Source organism: Gymnogyps californianus, chromosome 4 (genome assembly GCF_018139145.2).
Source record: "Gymnogyps californianus isolate 813 chromosome 4, ASM1813914v2, whole genome shotgun sequence".
NCBI lineage: Eukaryota > Metazoa > Chordata > Aves > Accipitriformes > Cathartidae > Gymnogyps > Gymnogyps californianus.
In genome coordinates this window covers 76,765,503-76,780,653 of record NC_059474.1, presented here as the reverse complement: position 1 = coordinate 76,780,653, position 15,151 = coordinate 76,765,503, and the positions used below count along the sequence as shown (strand labels likewise).

The following is a 15,151-nucleotide window of genomic DNA, read 5'->3' as shown; positions in this document are numbered from 1 at the left end:
CCATGTTGCTCATGCAACATGTTGCTTTCTCCTCTACCACTCTTTCTCGTGTGGGTTGCTTCATTCATTTCATGTGGGTGCTGAATGTAATGGCCCCTGTTGATGAAGGACTAGTACCCCTATCACTTAGACTATTAATCCTGGGATGACTAAGTGAGCAGCACCTGGCTGATCATATTATTTATCTCTCAGCCACCCAAAACTGTCCCCTGGTGTAATTAATTTGTTAAAAAGAAGATACATCGTTTTATGATTCGAAGGTCCTGAGCAAGCTTCTAAACATGGCATCACGGCAAATGCATATGTCTTGCAAGACTAACAGTATTCAGCTGCAACCTTTATGAATCTGTTTAATTAGCATCATTGGAAAAAAATGCTATAAATTCACTGTGGAGGGGTGCATCTATACATATGTTATCACAAGTATTTTCTTTTTAGCAGGGAAAATATTCAGCTCAGACTGTTACGAACAACCTAATTTGTCTGGGCATGTGATATTCATGAGGAACAGATAAAAGAAAAGATTTAATAGTTTCAGTCCTTGGCAGTATATTTTGTTCCAGTAACCACACAGAATTTAAGCTGTTTGTGTTAAACTTGAACAAAGCTAAACAGAAGAAAAGAGAGATCATGCTGATTTTCACAGCCAGTCAGAAGAATCTTTTTGGAAGCTTGCAAAAGGATGACATATTCCCTTCCCCAGAAAACTTTCTTTAGGAGGAGTAAGCTCCTGTTTGTGGGGTTCCTCTGAGGTTGTTCAGAACAAGAGGGTATCTTTCTTCTTGATCAGTCGAGTGGTTGCCAGGTACTGAATGCCAGATACTCTAAAGCAAACAGGATTATTTTTACTATTATTATTATTGTTACAGTTATTTAGAAGAAATAGTGCAATCTCAGACATGATTCCAACTGTGAACGTACAAACTGGCACTCTGGTACCTCCTGCAACCTGAGTTTCCTACAAGTTGCTTTATAAACATTTTTCTACCATCTTTTGTGCAAGTATTAGATGAATTCCCAAAGTCAACCTTTCTGGTGCATCAATCATGTCACATCTTTTGCCAAGTTTTTTGATCAGACTGAGCACAAGTTATCTGCTAGCGAAGCAGAGAGCATAATAATTTGTGAAGGTATTGGCACCACTAGACCATAATTTAGAGGGTGCGTTAGGGCTTATGGACGTACCGGAGTATAGAGGAAGAAAATGTGAGAGCAATATTCTGAACAATCAGAAGAGAAATAATAGTTAGGCAGTAAGTTCATGCTGTCTTGAAACACCTTTACTTTGATAGCTGGATGTGGCCAACCACACAGGAAGGAATAGTCTGAGCAGCTCTTTTTCTCACTTGCTTTGTCTCACGTCCTTGGCTCTGCTATATGTGTAACAAAATTAACATTTTGTGAAGAAAGGAACAGAGGAGAGGTTTTACAGTAACCCTATGATCGACCTACCGTGTAAATGGGGGATAAAGAGCCGATTCCGTCTCGATCTTTCCTGTGCTTCCTATTGGCAACCTACCTATTCTTCCTTGTCAGAGCTGAAAAAGCCATGAACCATGGCAGAGATCCAGGTGACGGATTTCCAGCAAAGAAAAAGAAATTAGTGGACAAATAATATTCAGTCAAGTGTTGGTAAAGAAATATTTTGAGAGTTTGCTAAACTTCTCATCTCTCATGCACTATTAAAGTCACTTGAAATTAATAACTTTTCAGTACTGGCTGGCGGCTGAAGAACTTCTATAAAGATGAATTAACTAAGAAATGAGGGAAAAGCTCGCAACAGAACATAATGGCATTATAATTTGCACAAGAACATTAGTCAGAGAGGAAATTATTACTAAATGCTACAAAAGAGTCCTATAACAAAGGAATCTTATGGGAGGAAATGTTCAGAGTTTTTTATGGTCTGTTCTTTATTTCAGTGCCTGATGTAACAACTAGCTCTAATGTGCACAGTCAAGGTCATTCAGTGGAACTTGAGCCAGCAGCCGTTTGTTCCAACAGTCCCTCTATTTCTTCTCAGGTCTTACTGAATTCCTGAAAGATTTTCTTCCCATTGTTTAACAGAGGCTGTGTGAGGTCTAGGAGTTGTCTCCTATTCTTTTCTTTTTATTGCCTTTCTTATAATTTCTCATTCTCTGTTTTCATTACCCCTACACATTTCAGTTTCTCCCACAGATGCTATATAAGAATTCTCCATGTCCAAGAGGATAAAAGCTGTAGATATAGGTGCAAAAATTTTGTCTGTATTTTCACTGTTTTATACATCTTCAAGATGTATTGCTCCTGTTCGAATTTCTCTAGTGTGCTCCAAAATCAGAATAACTTTCTCTAGCTGGGAAATTTTCTCAAGCCAAGAAAGCTGGCTAGAAGTCGTGATCTATTTTGCCTCCTACTTGTGTGTCTCCACACTTGTGAGGTCTTATAGTGTTTTGTGAGTTGTAATATTTGGAGTGTAGTTTAGGACGATTCAGCATTATCGCCTTGGTTAGAAAGGCTGAACCTTCAGACTGCATTGTCTCATGTAAAACATGAATCCTTGAGCTTTATGTAAATTAATTTTATAAAAATTCCTCTTAGACGTGTCACTGCTGCTTATTGGAGGCATCTGAACACACCAGTATGTCATCTTGGAAACCTGCCACAGATCCTAAAACCAGACCAGCAGTTGTAAATTTAGTCTAGAGTTGGGCTTTTCCTTTGGCAGGACGAAGGGAGCGAGAAGAAACTCAAGCGTCGCAGCCAGTCCTGTCCTGGGGAAGATGGGAACGCGGCTCTTGACGACGTGGCCGGTGAGGTGACAGCAGTGAGCACTTCCTAGCCGTGGCTGTCAGGATCTGCAAAGGGTTACTGCAGGCAGTTAGTCTGAATTCACCCCCCCCAGTCTCTGCCTATGTAAGTGTACACTAATTTAAAGAAGCAATATTTCTAAGTGGTTCAAGATATTTGGATCAAATGAATGAATCCAAATTCTTTCACAGAATGGATTGCACTAGAATAACTGTTCGCTCAGCAAAATAGATATTTTCATTACTAGTTGCTATGGTTATACATTGCCAGTGTTTTCCTGGTTATTTCCTGATTATAATGTAGCTCTGTTTGAGCTAAATTAAAGTGTGATATTTTCTATGTGAAGTTTGGAGTCCAAGCTAAAAAAATGATTAAAACTTTTCAGATTTAATCAGATCAGCCTGATCCTTAATCCAGAATTTAAAACCAGGTAATCCTCTGTTTCATTTTCACTTTCCCTCAGAAATGGCCACGTAACTAAGGGATCTTTCAAGCCCCTGATGTTGCAAACAGCTACACATGGAAAACAGGTAGTTTATAAAAAGTCTCTCTCCCATCTCCAAAAGTTAACGACACCTGTTCTTATTCAGGAAAGTAAGTGCCATTAAATCATGAAATTGCTTATGATAAAACCAAAGAAAGTGTGAGTGAAAATGTAAACACAATGAAGACTTGGCGGTGCCAAAATTAAAGCTTATATATAGCTGATAGCTAGCTGGAAGTCAGAAATATGATACATTAAAATAAACAGTTTGAGATTAATCTTCAGCTATCTGGCAGAGCATGAATTAAAGCAAATTTCAAATAATGTCAACATCAGTTTAATTCTCCTTCCCTTACACCCTCTTCCATTCCCCAGCCTTATACACATGTTTTTAGTTGAATCACAAGGTAGGGGACGGACTTTCAGCCGCTAGCCGGTGGACCCAGTTTCACATGCCCAGACGGCTGGGAGCACAGTATTTTAACAGGAAATTCCCCAGGTCATCTGGAAAAGGAGCGGGACTCTCCGTCGTTTGCCAGCCGTGCTGCTTTCAGAATAGATCACTGCAAGACCTTGGAGTTGTTCGGGTTTGTTATTTATCTCAGTTTCTAGAAAAAAAAGCCATCTGATGTTTGAAATTCAGGTTTGTCTTAAGGCTCTCGTTACTGTATATTACCTACAAGAAAACTTTTTGGTTTTGTTGCAAAGAGCTGCATGCCAAGCAAAATTGAGTAGTGTTTGGATTTAATATCGGAGCAAGGGCAGATCATACAGAAAATAAAAAACACTCCCCTGTTGTGCAAGATATACTTATATGGCTCTGTTCACTTGAAAATCTGTTCTCGTTGATCTTAGTCTGACTCTCTGCAGGGTTTCCGTGGTCAAGGAGGCTGAAATTGATTCAAGGCCCAAAGCTCTTCAGCTCAGTGTTGACAAAACCTAGAATCCAATGTCCTTGTGTCAACACGCTCTGACTTTCTTGGATCTTCAAACCACATTTTGCTGTATGACCAAAAATGGAAGGTGGATCACAATGAGAAACATATGGCTGGGAATGGAATTTCAAACTGGAGGAGAAGAAAGGAGGAGGAGGAGGACGGAGATTGAGAGGAAAAGAGCAGAGGAAAGTAGAAAATGAAAAGAGAAATTAAATTTAGGCTCCTCTATTAGGAAGAAGAAAAACAACACTCTCAACTCCTCTGGTGACCTTACATGGGAACCTCATAGAGCTTTGTTTTTATGACTTCTCCCTCTTGCATTTATTTCCTTTCACTGTTATTTCTATAACGTGCTAGACATTAGATTTGGGGATAAGCTGGAGAGCTACAAATTTTGAATTATTTACCTGCTTTCCAGGGTATTCCAAAAGGGTGTGCAATATGTTTGAGTATAAAGGCAGGAGCAGCTTTTTAAATTAAGAAGTTTGGCTATGAGTCTGTCGTTCAAGGCTATTCACAGAAATGTCTGAAACAAAAACTCATCCAATTAGTTCATAATTAGAGCTGACTGAAGGGCAACAACAGTTCTGTTATGTGGCAACTTGTGAGGTCCAGAAATTTGGTTTTGCTCAAACATGGCTTTATCTACTGGGAATTTAAAAATGTCCACTTTTCATTCTGACATAGAACAAAGTTTGGGGCTTTTTGTTTGTTTTTGCAAAATACCGATGTATTTTTACAGGGAAGGGAAATGGACTTTCAACAAGCTGTGCTTCATAAGGCTTAGTTACAAGAAAAGACAATGCATGGGCGGTATCCCTTACAGCGCCTGCTTGTCCTGAAGACAGTGTTGGCCCTTGCTCGTGGCTACAGAGGGGTTCCTCAGATGGGTCCCACCAAACCCACTGCCCTTTGGCCTTGGCGAAGCTCCGCAGCGTGACTGAGAGTGGTGTTGCAGTGATGTTGGAGACACAAAGGGGGGGGGGTAAAGGGTCTTGTCTCAGAGGTGGTTTCTGCCCGGCTTCTGTAGAGACAGGTTTCAGCTGGGGCTGCCGCTGCTGTATGGGGGCACATCTTGGGCAGGGGCACTGATGTAAAATATTGCTCTGCGGTTTTGGCCAGGTTACGGGAGAGTCATGTCTCGCAGCATCTAAAACAGCACAGAGTGCCCCGTATTTAGACAAATAAATTTATCCTGTGCTATCCATTGTCTTTAGAGTTATAGATGCTGGCTGTTCAGAGCTGAGGAAGATCTCTGTATCAAACATAGCTGCTCTTATCGTGTGTAACGTAGTCTCCTTAGTTTTATAAGGACCACAGAAACCAGGACTTTCCTGGCTGGATTGAGGCATTATGTCTCTTGCTGTAGCTTTCCAAACTGCGTCATACAAAGAAAAAGGGAAAAACAATACCAAATAAGAGATGCACATGATTCATACCAAAGTCCCTGTTTCTAAAAATTATGATGCAGTGGAGATGCTACAGTTACGCTGCTTCAGACCTAATGACACTTGCTAGCCAAAATCATGTCCCTTATTTTGGCAGTGTTCCCTGTGAACAACGTGGGAACTATGGCTCGGAGGTAACATTTTAAACGCAGTGGCTGCTGCTGGACCCTGCTTCTAAATTCACTATACACCAACCCTGCTCTCGTCTAAATCGTTAACAAAGTTCCTATCGATTGCACTGAGTGGTAATAATAGAGCTGATTATAACTGATTCTTGGTATGTCAGCTGAGATTTTAGGGGTAGAACGGAAAATCAGGTTACTACTGACAGGTGCTTCTTTACATGATTTTGACAGTGTAAAGAGATTTTTAGACAGATAAAGAGTGTGGTTAAACACTGATGTAAGCGTCAATCTATGCTAAGATTTCTAATAGGGAACCAGATTATATCTTTAATGAGTAGCCATACTAGATGCAATAAACACACTTCAGATTTTGATTTATAAAATTAACTTGATATTACATTGGCCAAGGTTATGTGAATGTTAACTGTTTTATACAAATGGATATCTTGGAGCATTCTGAATTTGTTTGCTTTTAAAAAAAAATAAAATAACTCCTCTGTTTTGGACAGCCTATTAAATACTACACAGTGCAGACTGCTTTAAAAATAGCATAAGCTAAACATTGATGGTTTTTAATAAACCAGACTTAAACACTGAGTAAGTTTAATAAAGCGGATACTTAAGACAGGCATAATGAAAGGTGAAGGTCTGTTTTCTTTTTATTCCATTTCTTAACCTCTACTCTTCAATCCTATGTTTGGTTTGGGGTTTAAAATAAATTATTCTCTTAAATGAAGTAATAAGAGAACTAGAGTGAGGAGCCGACCTGTGCAAAGAAATTTATTGCAGAGAAACTAGCAGGCAGGGAGAAAAAAGTTCCTATGTTAACTACAAAACAGTAAGTGCTAAGACTTTAATAACTTTATTGCAATGAAAATGTTTTTCATAGAGTCAAAACAGATTAGTTGCAAGAAAAAATATTTAGTCCTTCTACTTGAAGCCAAATGGTGAAAATTTCAGTTAATCTAAATAGATTTATGGCCCTCATCATAGTCTGTTCCCTCTGATGATTTGGCACCTTTTTTCTGTAACCAAACACCTTGAGACCGTACTCAGACTAGAGAGAAAAGCGATCGCGCGTGCCCTGCTGCCCTTTCATAGCCTCATGTCTCTCATCTCCCTCTGGTTTCTTACCAGCTCGGGTCAGTGCGACTGCGACGCGCTCGCACGTTTCTAAGCGCTGGTTTGGAGGAGGTGCGTGTAAATCACTGCCTCTTCTTCCCAGCTTCTACAATTTGAGGAGATATTTGACTTCAAATTTTATGATGCATTGCCCCATTTGGCATTAGTAATTTTTGCAGCTGCTCCCGATTTTTTTGCCAGCACTACCAGGCCTCAGTAAATGCAGAGAATTTCCTCCAAAGCTTCTGTCTGTATTGAAAACAGCCTTGCGCTCTGAAGATTTCAAGCAGAATCGTTTCTGGCAAAAAAAGCACTTTCAACATAAAGTGAAGTAGAAAGGAAAAATTTTCAGTTTTTGTTTTACTGATTCCTGAAAGAAATACAAAGACAGACATACGCATATGAAATCTAGTTGAAACTTATTTGTATGTGAACGGTGGCAAAAAGGGTTTATTAGTCATATAGCAATATTAAGGTATTGTGTAAAGGAGCTTTTCTTTGGAGAAAAGGTATTGCAAAGTCATGAAGGCTGTAAACAATTTAAATTTGACAAGTGAAGGAAAAGAAGGAAGTTTTTAGGTTCGTGTACTTGTATACAGATGAGCATCCACTTATGTTTATTTATGACCTCTATCAATTTTATCAGGAGGGACCTCTGTATATCACAGTTTTACAAGTTATAATTTGCAACTATTAGATGATAGCCCTGTAGTAACATATTACTTTAACAATATACTTCTTGTAACTATTTTATTTGTTTCTCCAATTCACATTATAGCTAAGGATAAAAATGAAAGTTTTCCTAATGATGACATTCAAATTAGGGCCACTGGCATTAATGGAAGGAGTTGATTACAGTGAACTCAGGTGACTGTGAGCTGGTGACTGGAAAAGATGCTTAAGACATATGTGGTTTTTGCTTAATTGAAGAGAAATTTTAGAATTTGAGTTTCTTTTCCAAATTTAAGAATGTTGTGTTGCTAAAACAGAGGGATGTCAGTGTAGGTAAGAAAGAGAATAACTGCTGACAAAGGTGTTAGTGAGGTTAATTAACAAAGTTACCCAACACCATTTTCTAATCAACACATTATTTAGGGATTCTCTTGAGCTTTCTCCTACTTAGTCTGTTCTTCAGCTAAAACATTCCTGATGAAAACAAATCAGCAAATTCTGTAAGCTTTATGTGACGTTCCCTGAATAGGATCTCCTTTATGTGAGTTTTTAAAAGTTACAGATACACATTTAAAAAAAAGATTCATACATCCTTGTTGGCAAGGCAGTCCATATGTCATGAGATTTTCAGTTGTTTTTGTTTTCCTGCAAGCAGGTATGTAACTCCCCTCTTAGCTGTCCTACACAAGCTTAGGATTCAATGGCTGGTGATCTGAGAATAAAGCTTAATCAAGCTTTTGAAAAAATATAGGCAACAATTTCAAAAGCGTTCGCTTTTAGTTATAGTGGTGTCAGTACTATATTTGACTGAAAGTTGCATTCTTTTTTTCCTCTGTGTGTGGAAAACCATTTTCCTATGCTCCTACTGTTAACAATGTGCTCCAACTTGATATTTTAAGTAGGAACATGTGTTGTCCGAGAGACCGCATTGTCTTTCCTGAGACATTTCACCTGTTCACTGTGTTATTCTGAATTCATGAAAATAATTTACAGCTGCCGTTTTCATGAAACAGAAAGAGAACCTCATCTTAAGAAAGATAAACATGCCTGTCAGGCTGACGCAGGTCGGAGAAGGGATGGCTTTCCTCTTGACAGGCGAGGTGAGCATGGATGGACCGTTCCAGAAAGCGCGGCCCTGCGCTGAGCTGTGAACCAGAAACCAGCTTTCTTTCTCTTTAGCGCCGTACTGAGAAGAAAAAGAAAAAAACTTTCATGTTTTTCCAGCCACGATGTTGATAGGTAACTCTGGGAAATTCTGGTTACAAGGCAGCAGTGGTTTGGGGAGTTTTGTTTCGTTTTTTTATTAGTTCACTGCGACAACAATCTTAATGCATTAGGGAGTGGGCCTTGTTGGAGAGGGGGACTTTTTGGAACTGTGAAAATGTGAAAGTCCTGTATAATATCACTGCATTGGTTCAGACACGACTTCTGACAAGACTAACTGTGATAACATGCAGAGATGAATTTCAAATGACTGTTTATACAAGATAATCTCGTCGCAGAACATCAGAAAACGTGACCCCCTCCCCAGCCATGCGCGCCTTCCTGGCCTCGTCCCAGTGGGAGCTCACGTATAATTTCATGTAAGCCTCGCTCTCTGCTGGGTGGATCAGTTATTTCTGCCACTTCAGCTGCAATTCCTGAATTTGTCATGTGGCACGTTAAATAACTCCGCTTCTGATCCCAAAGCGGTTAACCGTTGAGAAGACTGAGTGCAGAACCGTGGATACTCTGAGAAACCAAATACCATCCATTTAATTGGGTTCCCAACTTCTCTGCACATGTGGAAAAGCTAAGATGTTTTTGACTGTGTACCCACTGTGTTTTTAACTCCTTGCTTGCTCTACCTGTGCTACTTTCCCATGTCCTCCTTGTGGACCATGTGAGATGCCATGTCCAGAGCCGTATCACACAGTATCCTTGCGTGAAACTTGCCGATGACTTCTTCTATTCCCACATGTGTGCCATGTTCAGTACTCATAACCAAGGCCCCTTCCACCTTGGCTGTCCCTCTTTCGGGGAGGACAGTTCCTTTCAGTTCCCTACTCTGCAATTTCACAGTCTGCGTGTCCACATTTGTCCCTGCAAGGACCATGAATGTACTCAGTGGAGTACATCTCCAGGAGGAGCTGCCGCAGGGAAGATGAGACCCTAGCGTGGCACAAGCATGCTGAACCCCTGTGCCTGGGTTAGGGACTGCCTGCACAGAGATGGATGGCTCTTCCTGGTAGTCCTGACAGCAAGGATGGTGTGAGCTAGGTTGGAGGAGATGCACCAGGTGCAACAGAGGGTGTGAGGATCTGAGGATGTTCGAATATGACCCCTCCAGGCTGGTATAGGCAGGATATAAATGTCTGCTGTGTCTTCATGTTATGGGAATGGGGGATCGCAATGGCAGCCTTGGGCAGATGAATTATAGCTGAAGTCATACATCTGGATTTTCTGGATTATTTTTATTTAGATACCTTTTATTTAAGTTTATTCTGCCTGGAAATAGTACAGAAATATTGTCACACTGATTCTTCTATGGGGGTACATATAACAACTCATGCATATCATGCCACATAAACGGTACATCAGTTGCATGAGGGATCCTGATCCTTCAGTTGCTGAAGAGGACGCAATTGGGTTGATCTAATTTAGGTATTTTGAATCTTTCTCTTGAGGTGTTTTTACACTGTCAACACTGAGAAGCTGAGTTATTTTATTCTTGGTAGTATGAGAAACCTACAGTCTGCAGTAAAACTTATTTAGTTTTGTGGGGTTTTTTTAACAAAAAATGTGTCTCAATATTTAATGCCTTTGTAAAGAACCTGGTCATCCAGCGAAATGTGCAAGAAGATATTGCAAATTCGGACTATTGATACCACTTACCAAATGCCCTGCACCTTTTGAAGGACGGCTCTGAGCTGCTCTAAGAGCTCCTAGGAAACACACGCAATGGCTGTTCACTGCAGCTGCACGTTTCCTTGATTGTGACGCTGGGACGCTTTATCCGTACAGCCGGACTGTAGCTCGGGAGGTGGCGGAGCGCACAGCTGTGCTGACTCAACTCCGGCGCGGGAGCCCGGCTGTGACGCTCACACTTGGTTTGCAGTTTCCTCCCTGCTGCCAGGGGGGAGTCGTCACCTGGCAGGGCGGTGCGGACCCCTTTCCCTCCCCGCAGCGCCTGTCCTGGGCAGGGGCATCTGGAAGCCTCCAGAAAGTCTCAGGATTTTCCAGCCGTTCACACGGGAGGCTGGCAGTATCCTGTAACGGGGTGGACAGGCTCCTGAGATGGGGGATTTATCCGCCCCACGTAACGATGCTCGGAGAGGCTGGAGGCAGCTCCAAAGAAGGTTGCGTGCCGATGCGAACTTGGGGCCCGAAAGCGGTAATGTCACGTAGGCGCCATGTTGGGCTCAGGTCAGGAAGCCTGTAAGCAAGCACAGCTGTACCCTGCAAGCACAGTCGTACCCTTCAAGTACAGCCATAGCCTGCAAGCACAGCCGTACCCTTTCTAGCTCACACCTTTGGTTCTCCGGAAACATTGCGCACAGTATGCAAACTCTTTGGTAGCCCTATATGTTTTATATGCCAGCATTGGTACACTTGGCTCCCTGACTCCTCTAGTTTTCTTCTCTGTCCACCTCCTTCCTTCAGTCCCATGTTTTCTTTTCTTCTTTTTTTTTTCCTAGGCTAGGTTTGTGGTGGGCATAATGGAATGAGTTAAAAGGTGCCAAATTAAATTAGTTCACAAATTTGGAAGAAAGCCAGTCAGGAAATAGCAACTGCTTTTATAAGAAAGCATGAGAGAGGGAGGGAGGGAGAGGGAGACGGGGAGGATCTGTCTGCCTGTGTGCATGTGCAAATGGAAACCCTGTGCCCAAAACGAAAGTCAAATGGTTATAAATGGTTTGGATCGATGCAACACATTTGTGAGTGATTTCTAATACTTCTTCCTGGAAAAATCCCTTGTTTGTTCATAGAAACAGCCAGATGTACAGCACTCATTGGGAACAGGATTAATTTCTGTGTTGGTATTTTGTATGTTTAAAGGTTATGTTGCTATGCTGATCACTGAACGAGCTACCATCTATACCTTATTAACTTGATGTAAGAGCGCACAGTAGAAAATAAGTGCAATGTATTCAGTCCACAAACTACATAGTAATGGTCTACATTGCTTTAGTTCTCCTCTGAGCTTAGTAATGCAGCAGCCATGAGGAAATCTTTCCAGCTACAGCTTGCCTTTACTTTACAAGTTGATCTCATTTCGTTTGCTCATGTGACTTCCAGCACAGTTAAATCTGCGGAGGCTTCCTCTCACTTCATTTCATCCTGAACTTAAAATAGTCAAAAACCTTTTATATGGCTTGCAACAGAAAACAGCCGTGGTGGCTTTCAACCAATTACATCATGATTATGCAGTAATCTGTGTTTTCTCTGTGTTCAAAAATGTATTTTTTGCCACAAGTGCCTGTTATAGTAGATTTATGGAAGAAAAAGGGGCACACTTTCTGCTTTGTAAACTGAATATTTTATTATATTAGGGGCTTGCCAAAGTTCTAATATATTTTGTGTCAGACTGTTGTGGGAAACAGTTCAAAATGGCATACATTTCTTACTTTCTCATGATCACTAATCTCTGAAGAAAAGTACGGACTATACTCCACCAGCTTATTCTTGGTGCAACACTAAACATCTATATGAGATTATAACTCTTGGGCAAATTTACCGTACTCCTTTCATTCTCCGTTATCAATGGCACACAATGTATCGAAATACATTGCTTGAAATGTTGAAATTGTGGTTATTAAATGTGTTTTGAATAATTTGCATGCATGTACCTCTACTGAAGGTCTTCAGAGTTCTTTACAATGGCTACCTTGTACATTTATTTATTTATTCTACATTTATAAAATATATAATGTATGCTACATAATATATATTAGATATATTATACAACTTACATCAGTATAAAGTAAAGTATAAAGCTAGACACCAGGAGAAACTAAGTAAATGACTTGCCAAAGCCAGAGAACAACTGTGCGGCAATGTTAATGATGCAACATTAACAGTAAAAATCAGGAACTGTGATTCTTGGACTTTTATTCTAACCATTAAGCAGTAGTTTTCAATTCTACATTGGCATTTTATAAAGGCTTGTTGTTTTGGAAAGGAAATGCATAATGAAACTGTATGGAGGAAATCTTCCTCAGCTTCCCAAATCTGAAGTACTTTGATTGAAAGTATGACTACAGCTCCTTTAGAGAGTTGATAACGTGATAAAGGCAAGTAAATGAATAGGTGGGAAAAGCCAGTATGTCTTCAGTACGGTAATAAATGGTAGCTAGAACAGTAGTTATCTTGCTGCTCTCTCCTTCCCGTGCTCTTTTCCAGCTTTCAGCATCCTAATGAATGACGTTGATTACTGACCACAAGAAAAAAAAGAGAAGGTTGCTGTCTTCATATGAAACTGTAAATGCTTGCTAAGGCTGAGACGAGGGGAAAAGGATAATTGGCTCTTCAGACTTTGCTCATCTTTGCTCATAGTGTAATGGATGAAGGGACAAATTTCAGGTATATTTGCAGTTAATCTCATAACTGAAAGTAGGGATGGGGGGAGGTTGCTCAGTCCCAGAAACTGACTTCTAAACTGGCTGGGCAGTAAAGTGCAGATTGCTGAAAAGCCTTTTTGCTCTGAAAATAAAGAGGGTCTGCAACAAAGCATTGGGAGTTGACTGGACAGAGGAGCACCTGTTCCACTAAAAGGATTGATCAGAGCATCTTTCAAAAGAGAAGTACTTCTGGAGTTCAGTATGGGACCTGACACAATTAGGTTCACTTTAGATCTTGGCTTTCTGCTCATGTTTCTCCTCATCTTCCTTCTCAGTCACTTCTATTTTTCATATGTGAAGATCACTAATAGAACCAAACGCTTAATAATTTTGTAACTCTAAGCCTCTGACCTAGCACTTATTTACAATGATTGCAGCTAAAATCTTTTCATGAATGACTCCAGAGCTCATAGCTCCTGTTCTTACACAGGAAAGAGCCATAAAACAGGTTGTGTAAGGATATCAAATGAGACATCTTTCATGTGTTTGCAAACAGACTCTTTTCGTCTACTTGGCTTTGAAACATCATCTACCTGTTTCACACAGCTGAATGACCAAATTCTGGGCACTTTGAGATGCTTTTCTGTTAACAGCACCTTCCCTCACTGAGATCAAAGTGATAAAAGTAATTAATCTGTCTTACATAGCATTGATAAGGGGTTTGTTTAGCCCCAGCAAAGTAACGTTTTGTGAACAGCATCTTGTGTTCCAGGTTTCCGTTTCGCCATGGTACCATTGCGTCTATGTAGGTGCACTCGTCCAGAGGTGCTGGCTGTTTTGCAGTCTACGTCACCAATCTCACAAGTGTTTCTAAAGCAACCAAGAGATGTATCAGAGCATCTTGCTTCAGGTAGATCCCTTGAAGATGTCCTAGTGGTGAATAAAAATCAGATAAAAATATGATATATCATGCATAGTGCGTTTCTGAGAGGAAAATGGGCCCCTGAGTTTTTGAGAGTGGGAGATAGATTACATTTCGTTTAAATGAATGCTTTGCCTCGTTACTTAAGTAGATAACCTTGGGAAAACCTCATATTCTGAACTTTATTTGAAGTTCAAGTTAATTATTCATATGATTATTTTTCTTTCCTAGGTACCACCTTTCTCCATTCCGTAGTCTGACAATAAGTAATATAACTAACATACCTGTACTTTTGGACCAAGGAAAATACACTCAACAGTGAACTTATTTTGTGTATGGCAATCAAAGTTCAATAAATGTAAAGAATTAATCTGTTTTTCATTTATACAAGCACAAAAATGTATTTAAGAAAATTCAGTTTCCTTTATATTTTATACTCTTTAAACTCCAACTTGGCTTTAGTGACTTTTCTTTCCAGCTTAAAACCTTGTTTGCCAAGATTCAAACTGAGTGAATTTTTATTGCACAGTTATAAACCATTGAGGGGGGAGAATTATATAATGGAAAAAAGTTGAAATAGCCTTAACTCTAAAAGTGCAAATAGCATACAGCACCCATTAGAGAGAAAAAAAAGGTCATCACTAATATTTTCATCGACACACTCCTACAATGCTTTAAAATGCACCCAGGGTGCATTTCACAGGTGGAATCAATGAACATAATTGAGGAGTAATGACCAATGGGGAGGGCATTTCCTGACAGCTAATGACTAGCTGGGGTAAAAGGTATGGTGAAACCACCAGGCCGGAGTTTCACAGGTCATTAACTGCCAGGAAATGCCAAACTCCAAGGTCATCCTTACAAATGCAAGCTGTGAAAATCCAAAGACGTAAATAAAGCTAATTGATATTTTTATGTATTGAAAATGTAGCTTTGGAACTGTTCATTGCATCTGATACATGTTTCTGTTTGTGGGACAGGCCTTCTCCTTGTTGGCTGCAGATGGCTCAGCCATGGGAGCCAAGTGAAATGGAAGCGTGATGTTAGCTGCCCCATCCCATAGAGTTCACAGCACAGGGAAAGCCCGATGGGTGAGCTTGAGACTTTGCT

At 40.3% G+C, this 15,151-nt stretch overlaps 1 long non-coding RNA gene across 1 annotated transcript; it reads left to right on the top strand.

Moving 5' to 3' along the window:
• The first annotated feature begins 12,973 nt into the window (after nt 1–12,973).
• On the top strand, nt 12,974–14,347 carry LOC127015401 (uncharacterized). The gene is made up of 3 exons (XR_007766349.1): nt 12,974–13,141; nt 13,892–14,029; nt 14,273–14,347. It is a non-coding gene; the product is annotated as an uncharacterized LOC127015401 (long non-coding RNA).
• Nucleotides 14,348–15,151: the final 804 nt, after the last annotated feature.